Source organism: Xenopus laevis, chromosome 5L (assembly GCF_017654675.1).
Source record: "Xenopus laevis strain J_2021 chromosome 5L, Xenopus_laevis_v10.1, whole genome shotgun sequence".
NCBI classification, from domain to species: domain Eukaryota; kingdom Metazoa; phylum Chordata; class Amphibia; order Anura; family Pipidae; genus Xenopus; species Xenopus laevis.
In genome coordinates, this window is record NC_054379.1 from 111,852,590 (window position 1) to 111,865,115 (window position 12,526).

Below are 12,526 nucleotides of genomic sequence, written 5' to 3' on the forward strand. Positions count from 1 at the left end.
CAATATGTAATTAATGAGCTTTATAAGCCTGCTTCTGGCAACCATGTGTGCTTGATCATTGAAACCTCATAGCCAGATCTAGCAATATTCTGTTCCTGTGATTCCTGCACATGTGTCCTGAGTCCCTGCCCGTTTCCCTGTTCCTGCTTTTGTTTCTGCCTGGTTCTCTGCTCCATGCCCTTGTTCCTCCGCTCCTGTTTCCTTGTGCCTTTCCAGGTATTTGACCTTGGCTTGTTTCTCTGATCAATCTCTGCCTGCCCCTGACCTCAGACTGTTAACTGGACTTTCCTTGTTTCCCGTCAGTCCTGACTTTGGATCCTTCTTGTTTGCCACCTGTCCCTGACCATTGGCCTCATAAAGTATTTGTATTTCTGGTAATTGTTTTATTCCTTGCACTGGTCAGTGAAGAACAGTTAAATTGAAGGTACCTGCTTCATTTTCCATTATTCTTGGTTCTTTAGAGCAACTGCAGAAGAAGAACTGTACCTGTTAAACCCACTGTATAATGAACTTATTTTTAAACCTAAGTAAGAGGCAAAAATTGGGGAAGAAAGGACCTCCATTATACAGGAGTCATTATCTATACTCAAACAAACTTTCCTGATTACAGATTTTGGAAGGGAGAGGAAGCAAATTCGAAAACAAATTCACTAGTGCTTTTTAATAAAAAAGGTAATATGGATTTGTGTAAATAACACATTTTCAGCAAACGTTCTAATTATATTGCTCATGTTGAATACAGTTATATAACAAAATGGATCCCTGTTCTGATCCCTGAAATTACTTGGAATAATTATATATCCTGTAATAAATAGTCGCCTATACATTACCCAAAATCTATATGCAGTCTTCACGTTTTCTGAATATGACCATATAAATGATCTTACTAAAGATTTGATGAAATACATCTAGTGCACTTCCTTTAATCATATTTGTAGTTGAGAGCTAAATTTAATGTAAAAGTAATTTAGCAGTAACATCTGTATCCTGCATGACCAGGAATTAATTTATTTCCCATAATTTCAAAAATATATTCAACAGTACACTGAACAAGTGGTGGAAGAGACATTAACAACCTTCAAAATGCTGATGACATCACTTATAGCTGAAAATGAAGGAAGAATCTTAGAAGGAAAGTTAAAGAACAAAATAAAAAGATGGGGGTATCTCAGGGACGATACATAAAGTATGTTTTACATCTTTGCTTACAATTTCCCATTCTTCAGATGTACCCATTTTTAATGGGAACTTGCAAACACATTTCTTTTTCATAATAAAACAGTAAACCCCCATAAGCAAAAGCATCCACATGTGATATGAATGCAATTTATTTGCCTTATCTGATTTGGCCAGCAGTGCAGTATAGCATATAAAGAAAAATAAACACCTAATAATTAGAAACAGTATCCACATTATTCTCTTAACTCACAGACTTTTTGGCCAAGATCAACCCCTCCAAATGAATCCCAGTGCACATACATGCACATACTTATACAGGCCTATAAATATAACTATTCAGTATATACACACCAGTGTCTATACTAACAGTACAACTTAAAATCTCAATAGTCTTGGATATAATGTTTGCTCAATAAATCATACCAGCCACTCTTAAAGGCATTAACCGAATATTCCATCAGCTGACAGGGCATTCCAGAACCTCACTATGCTCATCATGAAAGAACCACCTACACTGCTTTAAATGAAAGTCCATGTCCTCAAGTCTAAACTAATTTGCTCTGGTTCTTTTCTATGTATAAGTAGACCCCCCCCACTATCTGTCTTTAATGTCCTCTAATGTGCTTGTAAAGAGTAATCATGTCCCCTCACAAGCACCTTTACATCTACAAAATTATTTAGATTGTATTTGTTTAAATTAGCATGCTATTTTTCATGCAACTTCTTTGCATGAAAAGCCAAACATTAACAAAAAAAGCCAGCTTTTTCACTAACGTGTGAGTTGGCCCCGGGTTTTGAAATAAGAAGAAGCAGAAGAAAGAGAATTACTCTGAGGTGCTCACACAGAAGTACCCAAAGCTGGTGCAGTTTTCTGCTAACAGGAGCACCGGGTATCAAGCAAGTGATTGCAATCACTAAGGGATGTGCCTAACATTTGGTACCCCCTAGCAATTGAAGCCTTTTCCTTTAAGGACTGTAGTCAAAAACTGTCTTAACATGGTCCTATGAAGATGTTCAATTATGATTTTATCCCTTGTGTTAATGGCCTCTTTTATGCACAAAAGTACTTTATTTAGTAGTGAATTAGTGACATTGTCTACAGTTACACAGACTGTTTTCACAAAATTCCACAGATCCTTTTCGATTAAAAATACCACCAACACACTACCATTTAGTGTATAACTTGCAATTATGTTATATCAACCAAAATGCATAGCCTTGCACTTATCAATATTGAATCTCATTTGACAGTTTTCTGCCCAGTTTACCAATTTAGTCAAAACACTCTGCAAAGTGGCAGCATTCTACATGGAATATTTAGTATCATCAGCAAAATTATAGACAGTACTTCCAATGCCCACCTCCGACCTTGCCATGTTCACATACATTGAGTCACAGACTCATAATGACTTTTAGTAGGGCAGAAAGACTTCAGAAGATTATAAAATGTATACATGAACAATGATATTAATCTTATCTGGGAACTTGAAAATAAGTAAAGCCCTTATAGAATGTAGGGAAAACCATGCAAGTGTACACTTATATGGGACATGCTTAATCTCTTGTGATACTGGATACTTAATGGTATTTAATAATTTAATGGCTATGTAGGCAGTAATGGCTGAAAAAACATTTAAGAATTTATTAGATAAGTTTTTAGCAACTGCAGGTGTTCAAGTTAATTGACCCAGAGAGAAATCTGATTACCTTGTTGAATTCAGGAAGGAATTCAATTAATCCTTTCTCTTAACAGCTTAATTGACTAATGCCTCTGTGGGATGTTTTGCTTTCCATCCTCAAGATCGATACAAATGATATTTGTAAATTTACATTCATAGTTCATGCTTGATGAAAAACCTCATCTACTACAGTACTGCATTTTCAAATATCATGCCCACAAACATATCTCAATAATTTCTCCAAAGCATGCTATTCAATAAAAAAATATTTTATTCACATCAGTAGTTAAAAAACATGTATAGTAATCCCTCTAACGCCTAACGCGTTTCATGCTTACCCAGCACTTAGTCATAGGCAGAATCCAACTAGTCTCTCTTATTTAGTTCCTTAAATACTAGCACATATAGTCCCTCCCCTTAGTAAAACCAATCACATACATATGTTACAAATGCCATGTATCATCCAATGGACTACAGGCTTTGTTCAAATACAATGATCTATATGTTAGATAATACATGTTACAGGGCATATACGAAAGTGTAATTCACAAAAAGTCATAAGAAAATATAATTAAATATAGCAAGTCACATCAAATGTGTAATTGAGGCCTAGTGGCAACCTGGTCTGTAGGTGAAAGATCCAATATACCTCTCTTTTCTTTAATTTCGTCAGGAGGTCACCCCCTCTAATGCCTGTCTTAATTTGTTCTATCCCTTGTATAGAAAAATACTTTAAATTACTGTTATTACATTCTTGGAAGTGCCTAGTGACATTGGTTTTGCTGCTTAGTTTAATATTGCTCACTTGGTTGATGTGTTCCCTGATACGGTCTTTCAATGATCTAATAGTACAACCCACATATTGCTTGCCACATTTAGTACAGGTAATGAGGTAAACTATCCCCCTACTGCAACAATTGATATACTGTTTGATTTTGTATGTGGTTGTAGTCACAGTCGAATTGAACTCTCCAGAGACTTTTAAATATTTACATGTGACACAGCGGTTGTGCCCACACTTAAAACAACCACTGTGTCTCAGAAAATCTTGTTTGCTGCTTTTTTTCTCTTTGAATAGGCTCGGAGACAATGAGTCACCCAGAGTATAGGCCCGTCTTGCTACACAACCTATTCCTGGATCTAATACCTTACAGAAATCCCTATCGGCATACAATATAGGCAAAAACTTTTTTACTGTTTTGACAATTTTTTTATATTGTCTACTATATCGTGTAATAAAAGAAATTCTTTGACCAAATTCTTTCTTATGTGTTTTATTCTGTGGGGTCAGGAGTATCTCCCTGTAAGTGGTTTCAGCTCTAGTGTAAGCCCTCTGAATAGACTTACTATTGTATCCCCTTTCTTTAAATCTGTCCCTCATTTCGTCTGCCTTGGTATTAAATTCATCCAAAGTAGAACAGTTTCTGCGTAATCGCAGGAACTGTCCTATTGGAATTCCAGCTATTTGGCTCCTTGGATGGCAAGACTGTGCATGTAGCAGAGTGTTACCACTACAAGGTTTCCGATAAATAGTAGTATGTATAGTGTTGGTTTTGGCCATCAATTTGACATCCAAAAATTCTATTTCTTCCTTAGAGAATGTATCTGTAAAGCTTAGATTCAAGTCATTGGTGTTAATATCCACCACAAATTCCCTGAACTTATGTTCTCCTCCTGTCCAAATACACAGCAAATCGTCAATGTAACGAATATAGAATTTTAGATGTTGGTTGCTGATTGTTGTCAGATGGGTTTCTTCCCACCACCCCATATAGAGATTAGCGAAGGAGGGCGCAAATTTAGCTCCCATAGCCGTCCCACACTGTTGCAGGTAATATTGGCCATTAAACAGGAAATAGTTGTGTTTCAATAAAAAACCTATAGCTTTTAGGAGAAAGTCTTTCAACTCTTCTGTATATTTGCTGTATTTATCCAAATGAAATTTAATAGCTTCCAATCCCTTATCGTGTGGAATAGAGGAGTAAAGCGAGGCCACATCAAGTGTGGCCCAGCTGTACTCCTCCCGCCACACAATCTTGTCAAGTTTGTCCAGTACATCTGTGGTGTCCCTGACATACCCCACAGAATAAAACACATAAGAAAGAATTTGGTCAAAGAATTTCTTTTATTACACGATATAGTAGACAATATAAAAAAATTGTCAAAACAGTAAAAAAGTTTTTGCCTATATTGTATGCCGATAGGGATTTCTGTAAGGTATTAGATCCAGGAATAGGTTGTGTAGCAAGACGGGCCTATACTCTGGGTGACTCATTGTCTCCGAGCCTATTCAAAGAGAAAAAAAGCAGCAAACAAGATTTTCTGAGACACAGTGGTTGTTTTAAGTGTGGGCACAACCGCTGTGTCACATGTAAATATTTAAAAGTCTCTGGAGAGTTCAATTCGACTGTGACTACAACCACATACAAAATCAAACAGTATATCAATTGTTGCAGTAGGGGGATAGTTTACCTCATTACCTGTACTAAATGTGGCAAGCAATATGTGGGTTGTACTATTAGATCATTGAAAGACCGTATCAGGGAACACATCAACCAAGTGAGCAATATTAAACTAAGCAGCAAAACCAATGTCACTAGGCACTTCCAAGAATGTAATAACAGTAATTTAAAGTATTTTTCTATACAAGGGATAGAACAAATTAAGACAGGCATTAGAGGGGGTGACCTCCTGACGAAATTAAAGAAAAGAGAGGTATATTGGATCTTTCACCTACAGACCAGGTTGCCACTAGGCCTCAATTACACATTTGATGTGACTTGCTATATTTAATTATATTTTCTTATGACTTTTTGTGAATTACACTTTCGTATATGCCCTGTAACATGTATTATCTAACATATAGATCATTGTATTTGAACAAAGCCTGTAGTCCATTGGATGATACATGGCATTGTAACATATGTATGTGATTGGTTTTACTAAGGGGAGGGACTATATGTGCTAGTATTTAAGGAACTAAATAAGAGAGACTAGTTGGATTCTGCCTATGACTAAGTGCTGGGTAAGCATGAAACGCGTTAGGCGTTAGAGGGATTACTATACATGTTTTTTATTGAATAGCATGCTTTGGAGAAATTATTGAGATTGTGGTTTTGCCTCTTTTTGGTCACTAGAGGTCTCCAACATGCTTACTAATAGTATTTACTACTTCTGCTCCCAATTTGATTTAAATAAGTTGTTTATTAGAGCCCACAAACATATAACTAGAACAATTAAGTTATGGGGAGTAGCAGATTCTTGTAACCTGTTACTGTGAGTGTTGCTTGGTCTTATGTGCAATAGATTCTGCCAGATAAACAGACCCGGAATTACAAACCAAGCACTTCTAGGCTGACTCTGTTCGCTGCCTCCTCCCCAGTTCCCTTCCCTGCCTGCGTCCCTCTCCCCGTCTATGTCGGTATCCCTCTGCCAATCGCTGTCCACTTCCCAGTCACCGTCTCCCTCCCCTTCCTGTACGTGCACGTATTTGCACATATCTTTAACAGTCAGTCAGACACAGCATTGGAGACTGGCTGGTGTCCCGAATGTGGCTGGGCAGCATGCCGCCCCTGAAATTCTGCCTCCCTAAGCCTGGGCCTTTGTGGCCATAAATCAGGGCCTGCAGTCAAATATAATTGCCTCCTATGAGGAGGTGAGCAGAGGTCTAGATATTGAGGTTGTAGTGGATGTGATCTATTAGACTTTGCTAAAGCATTTGATACTGTAACACACTAGGTTACTTATTACATTTAGCCTAGAACTTAATATTTGTATTGTAAGAGTACCTGTGGTCTAGCAGGGGTCCCCGCACTCACAGTAGGGACGCCCACCGTGTCTTTCGTCTATGCGCACTGAATAGCAATGGCATGTGCGCATGCACTCATTCTGGGTTTGACGCAGTGCTATGTCTGACGTCATTGTGCATTGGCGCACAAATTCAAATATCTAAAAGGTCCACGCTTGGCAACTCATTGCCCACCATAGGTCATTTTCAATAGTTCCTGGATGCAATTTCTAGTGTTTCTGATCTGTTCTTGACCCTGCATGTCCCTGACCTAGTCTAATTTGCTGCCTGACCTGAGCTTTGCTTGTGTCCTGACTACTCTATTGGCTCCAGTTCTAATACTGTAATATTGGTGTATTGACCCAGCTTGTGACCTTGACCATGCTGCCTGGTATTGACTCGGCCTTTCCCCTGACCACACTCCTCGTTCTCCAGTCCTGTTGTAAATGTACGGTTCCCTTGTCTGCCCAGAACTCTCTCTTTGGTCCTCTCACATTAAGACTTGGCAGCATCCGAGTAGTGGAGGGCTCCTCCTGAAGTGAACGGCACTTGTTATAGGCAGAAGAGTGAGCCTGGACCCTGGGGTTTGTTCAGGGTTTGGGATTCTGTATGTAACATGTACTTAGATATAGAAATGTTTGAAAGATAGACTACAAAAAGTGGTGAGAACATTTTTAGCTGAGATAGTATTGAAAGTAAAGTCCCTCAAGGCCATTACGGGTCCATTGCTTTTTAATTTGGAGTTTGTATTGAAAGTACCAATGACAATAAACTCTGCAAAACAATAGGTTGCATGAAAGAAGCTTCCACTATAGAACTATTTGCATAAATTTGACTGGTCATCAAGGTGGCAAATGAGGTTCAGCAGGTCTTTTCAGGACTGGTTTACAAACATAGGTGATAACTTGCACAATGTAATTTGCTAATAGCAACCAATCATGTATTTGCTTTCATTTTTCTACTTGTATTAGACTGTTAAAAACTAATTGCTAGCTGGTTTGTATTGGCAACTGCAGTTGGGCAATTTAGCACCATGTTCATAAATCAACCCCAGTGTATGTTAAAGATAAGAAAGTATTGTATTGTATAAAAAAGTGCATTGACTTCATGGATGAAAACACAATTGTGCCTCTTTAAATATCACTGGTAAGACTTCACATTGAGAATGCAGTGAACTTTTAGGTGTAAGTCCATAGGGAAGGATATTAATGAGCTGGAAATGGTCATGCAACTAAACTATTAAAGGGATGGCATAATTAAACTATGAGGACAAATAAAAGTTGGAATTGTCGGCTTGCAATGCAATATATCTCTATACAAATATATTAGAGTACACTATAGGCAGATAGTGAACAAATTCCAATGCACCAACCATTTAGACTTGAGGAATTGAATTCCTTGAGTTAAACAGGGCACATAGAGAAGCTGAAACTAATCAAAGTTGAATCCTTGTGATGTAGATAATTAGAGTACAAGTGCACAGATAATCCCTATGCCCCATGGTCTTCTTCTTTTAAAACAGTCACAACCATGCTGGAAGTGGGAGGGTTGTACACCAGCAATCTAATTATCTACCTCACAAGGATCATTCTATTTCTAATCTGAAGTTCATTTTAAATTCATAAATCTAATTTTACAATTAAGGTTTGATCTAAAAGTTAACATCAAATATCAATGTATTGTTTATACAGGTATGGGACCTGTTATCCAGAATGTTAGGGATCAGGGGCTTTCTGGATAACAAATCTTTCTGTAATTTGGATCTTCATAGCTTAAGTCTACTGGAAAATCATGTAAACATTATATAAACTGAAATGGTTGGTTTTGCTTCCAATATGGATTAAACATATCTTAGTTTGGACCAAGTACAAGGAGCTGTTTTTTTATTATAGAGAAAAAGGAAATCATTTTTAAAAATGTGGATTAATTCGCTAAAATGGAGTCTATGGGAGATGGCCTTTCCATAATTTGGAGCATTCTGGATAATGGGTTTCCTGGATAACAGATCCCATACCTGTACTATAAAGAACTAAAACAAATTCACTAAAGTAGATTGTTTTCCTTTCTTTTGCAGCAAATTGAGGCAAGGTAACAAATACTTAAAAACAGTTTTATGAAAGGTCAAATTGGAATTATTAACATTTCTGGAACCTTTCCTAACAGTTTAAAAATGTATCACATTAATTTACCTTGACGTAATAGAACATTTCCATGACTTTTTGCCATCACACTGTGGTGAGTTCAGGACTACTGAAATAAGCTTACATAAATAGTTACTAGTGCTGGGAATTTAAAATGCTTTTTATTTGGCTAGCCTGTGCACGTATATGTCTCCTTAATTTATAATATTAAGGATTGTATTAAGGAACTCTCAACTCAATTCTCGGAATTTTCTCAGTCAGTAAATACAGATGGAGCAGATACACACTTCACTGAACATAATAGAATGTTGTGACAGATGTTTGATCTGCTCCATCAGTCTAAGTGATCACCTGTGTCTCTGAAAATGCAAAAATTGGGAATTGAGAAGTGCAAATATCTATTTACCTCCCTGTCAGGGAAAAGTAATTTACCCACTAGTCACCAAATGATCTACAATGCATACCCAAACAAAGTAAGATACAAGTCTGCCATTTTGATTATCTTGATGGCATTCTACAAAAAAGCCTAAATTACAGTATGAACTTTATAAACTACGAGGGACACTGCTGTTTCCCTACAAAAGTAAGCAGCATTCACAGATATCTGTTAATAAGATATGCAGAAGGTAAGTGGACAAACAAGCCATGGATTTCAAAACTTTGATGTGCTTAAAAAGAGGAGGCTTAAGCATCTCCGACACAATACCATTCATTCCAGTATGAAAAAAATTGTACGCTGTGTGTGCCAGATGCCTCAACTAATCCTGCTCCATCTGTGTAGTTAGAATATTGTCTACAATATTACAAATATTATTGTGCAGAATTTAATTTCAGTCTTGTCTAATTAATCCAGCCTAGAGTACATTAATGGCAAACTGTATGCAGTTTGCCCTGTAAGGGTTGGAACTTTAAAGAAGGAACTGGGTAACAGAAGATTTCTTTGCATGATGGATTTCTTATGTTTATTCACCTTAAGAGCTTCTTCTTGACAAGGGGACTCCTCAACTGACTCTTCACCTTGAACCCTATTGTGACATGCCTTATTGAAACACCAAGATGAGGTAAAATGGCCACATAATTTATTCACTTTTTAATCAAATAAATAGGACCTTGCCAGCCTCACCCCAAGAGATTGCTACTATGCTGTGCTGTTCCTCACTGAAGACTTGAGATCAGCACTATGTCATTATATCCACCACTGAGTATTAGGCTGCTTCTGCCTACAGAGAGGATGGTTCCAAACTCTGATACCAGCATGAGCTGCATCTTCCACCATGATTGAAGTTCAGCAGCCATGCTGGCGGCCCTTAATCTGCAGTGTCTCTATGATAGGAAATCCAAGCAGGCACAACCTCCCTTAGCCATACATGATCAGCTCAGAGGGTAAAATCAACCACTTTGCCATGCTGCTACCTTAGCAGCCTATCCACTCTGTAGAAACCACCATAAACCAAACATGCTATCCCTGTGCTTCTATCGCCATATTCATTAAGCAAGCACAACACTCCTATGCATTCATATCTTGCATGGAAACCACCACACAGTGGTCACCCCCCTTGGAGTCAGCAGATTTCTTCCATGCATTGAAATAAACAAGAACTAGCCACCATCATTGGTGTTAAAATTCATATGATCACTGTAGTGACTACTAGCCAACAGAAAAAATAACTGTCATCCTTGTCATGACTGGGATGGAGACTCAATTGCTTGTACCTGTACTCCTTGTTTGCCCCCTATGTAACCCAAGCTTTCCAAGTAAACTATGAACTAGACCAGACTAGCAGTAATTCTAAGTTCAAAAGCAAAGGTTTAATCAAAATGAATCAGTTAATAGTGCTGCTCCAGCAAAATTCTGCACTGAAATCCATTTCTTAAAAGAGCAAACAGATTTTTTTTTATATTCAATTTTGAAATCTGACATGGGGCTAGACATATTGTCCATTTCCCAGCTGCCCGAGTCTATGGGCGTCATTTCCACGGTGAAACAAAGTTGAAAAAATTTGCCCATCCCTATATTTGATTGCTTTTTATTGATTCACGGCAGGAAGGGGTCATACTTCTGTATAGAGCACTGGTAAAGCCCCATCTAGAATATGCCGTACAGTTTTGGTCTCCAGTGCTCAAACAGGACAAGGTATGGTAAAATGTATGGAAAATCTTAGCTATGAGGAAAGTCTGGCCAAATTGGGGATGTTCACGCTGGAGAAGAGGCGCTTAAGGGGTGATTTGATAACTATGTATAAATATATAAGGGGATCATGTAATAATCTCTCTAATGCTTTATTTACCAGTAGGTCTTTCAAGCTGACGCAAGGTCACCCATTCCGATTAGAAGAATCAGTCATACGGGCTGATACATTAGATAGTTTTAAGAAGGGGTTGGATGGTTTTAGCAAGTGAGGGAATACAGGGTTATGAAAGATAGCTCATAGTACAAGTTGATCCAGGGACTAGTCCTATTGCCATTTCGGAGTCAGGAAGGAATTTTTCCCCCTCTGAGGCAAATTGGAGAGGCTTCAGATGGGGTTATTTGCCTTCCTCTGGATCAAATAGCAGTTAGGCAGGTTAAAATAGAGTTAAAAGGTTGAACTTGATGGACATGTGTTTTTTCAACCAAACTTATGATGTTGCTATGTTATGCCTCCCTGCTCATGTAAACCCTCTACCAACCCGAATTGCCCCGTAATAGGAAACAAAAAGGGGATAAGAAAGGTAATGTAAAAGCATCAGGCAAATACTTTTATGGCAAAATTATAAATAGCATTCAACGATAATGTTATGATAGATATTAAAAGTTTATTTTCTGGTGTCATTATCTCTTTAAATTATTAAATCCATCCTAGTAAAGATAAATGTGTGTTTATTGGATATTCAGTGAGTAGGACAGGTTGGTAAGTCAGTAACGTAAGTGAGGTGGTGAGTCACAAGAACAGGTTCTCAAGACATGCAGCCATCAGAAAATGTGTATTTGCAGCAAGGGCACTTGTCATTAAATTTGGAATGGTGATGGGCAGGAAGGGACATTTGTTCTTGGATAGAAGCAGTGGGCAAAATGCCCCATTACCTTTACACCACAGTGGTCTGTAACATTTAATACATTGTTTAATACACTTCTGGACTTTGAGTCAATTCACTTTCGAACATTTTTAATTTCAAGTAGGTATTAGTTATTAAAAGAAATAAAGTTTGGGAATGATAATATAATCCCTTTAACCAATTCCCACTTACCGTAACTGCAAGTATACAAAGCCTATTCAAAATGTAATGTTGAGTTTCCTACATAACATTCTGGTGCTCTAGAAATAACCCCTATTTCTAATGATGACAATGCAGCAATCATCTCTATTTTATGAACAATGCATGCTGGAAATTAAAAATAAGTACTATTAATAAAAGTATTTCAGCACTCTAGTGCTTAGTAGCGCTGAAAGGGATTGCAGGAAGCACAGGGTTAAGGACTCTCAAACAGAGGTAAGGCTGATGGATATCTTGATTGAGCAGTTCAGAATGACTGAACATCAGAGTTGAAACATTGGCAGACAGCACACACTCAGGGATTTACTTAAGATTATTGGATTAAAAATAATCAATCAATTAGACCGTGTATCAAATAAACGTGGATTGTTTTTATTTTGGCAGGCAATGACATCTATTTTATTTTGTTGCTAATTTAATATCTTATGTCGCGTCCCCCCAACAAGAGGCAGGAAGAAAACTCTTGATAAAATGAAATATTATTA

At 37.6% G+C, this 12,526-nt stretch overlaps 1 protein-coding gene across 4 annotated transcripts in view; it reads right to left on the reverse strand.

Moving 5' to 3' along the window:
- The window catches only part of fgf12.L (fibroblast growth factor 12 L homeolog), a 260,138-nt gene that overhangs the window by 32,804 nt on the left and 214,808 nt on the right, over positions 1-12,526 (reverse strand). The window lies entirely within an intron of this gene.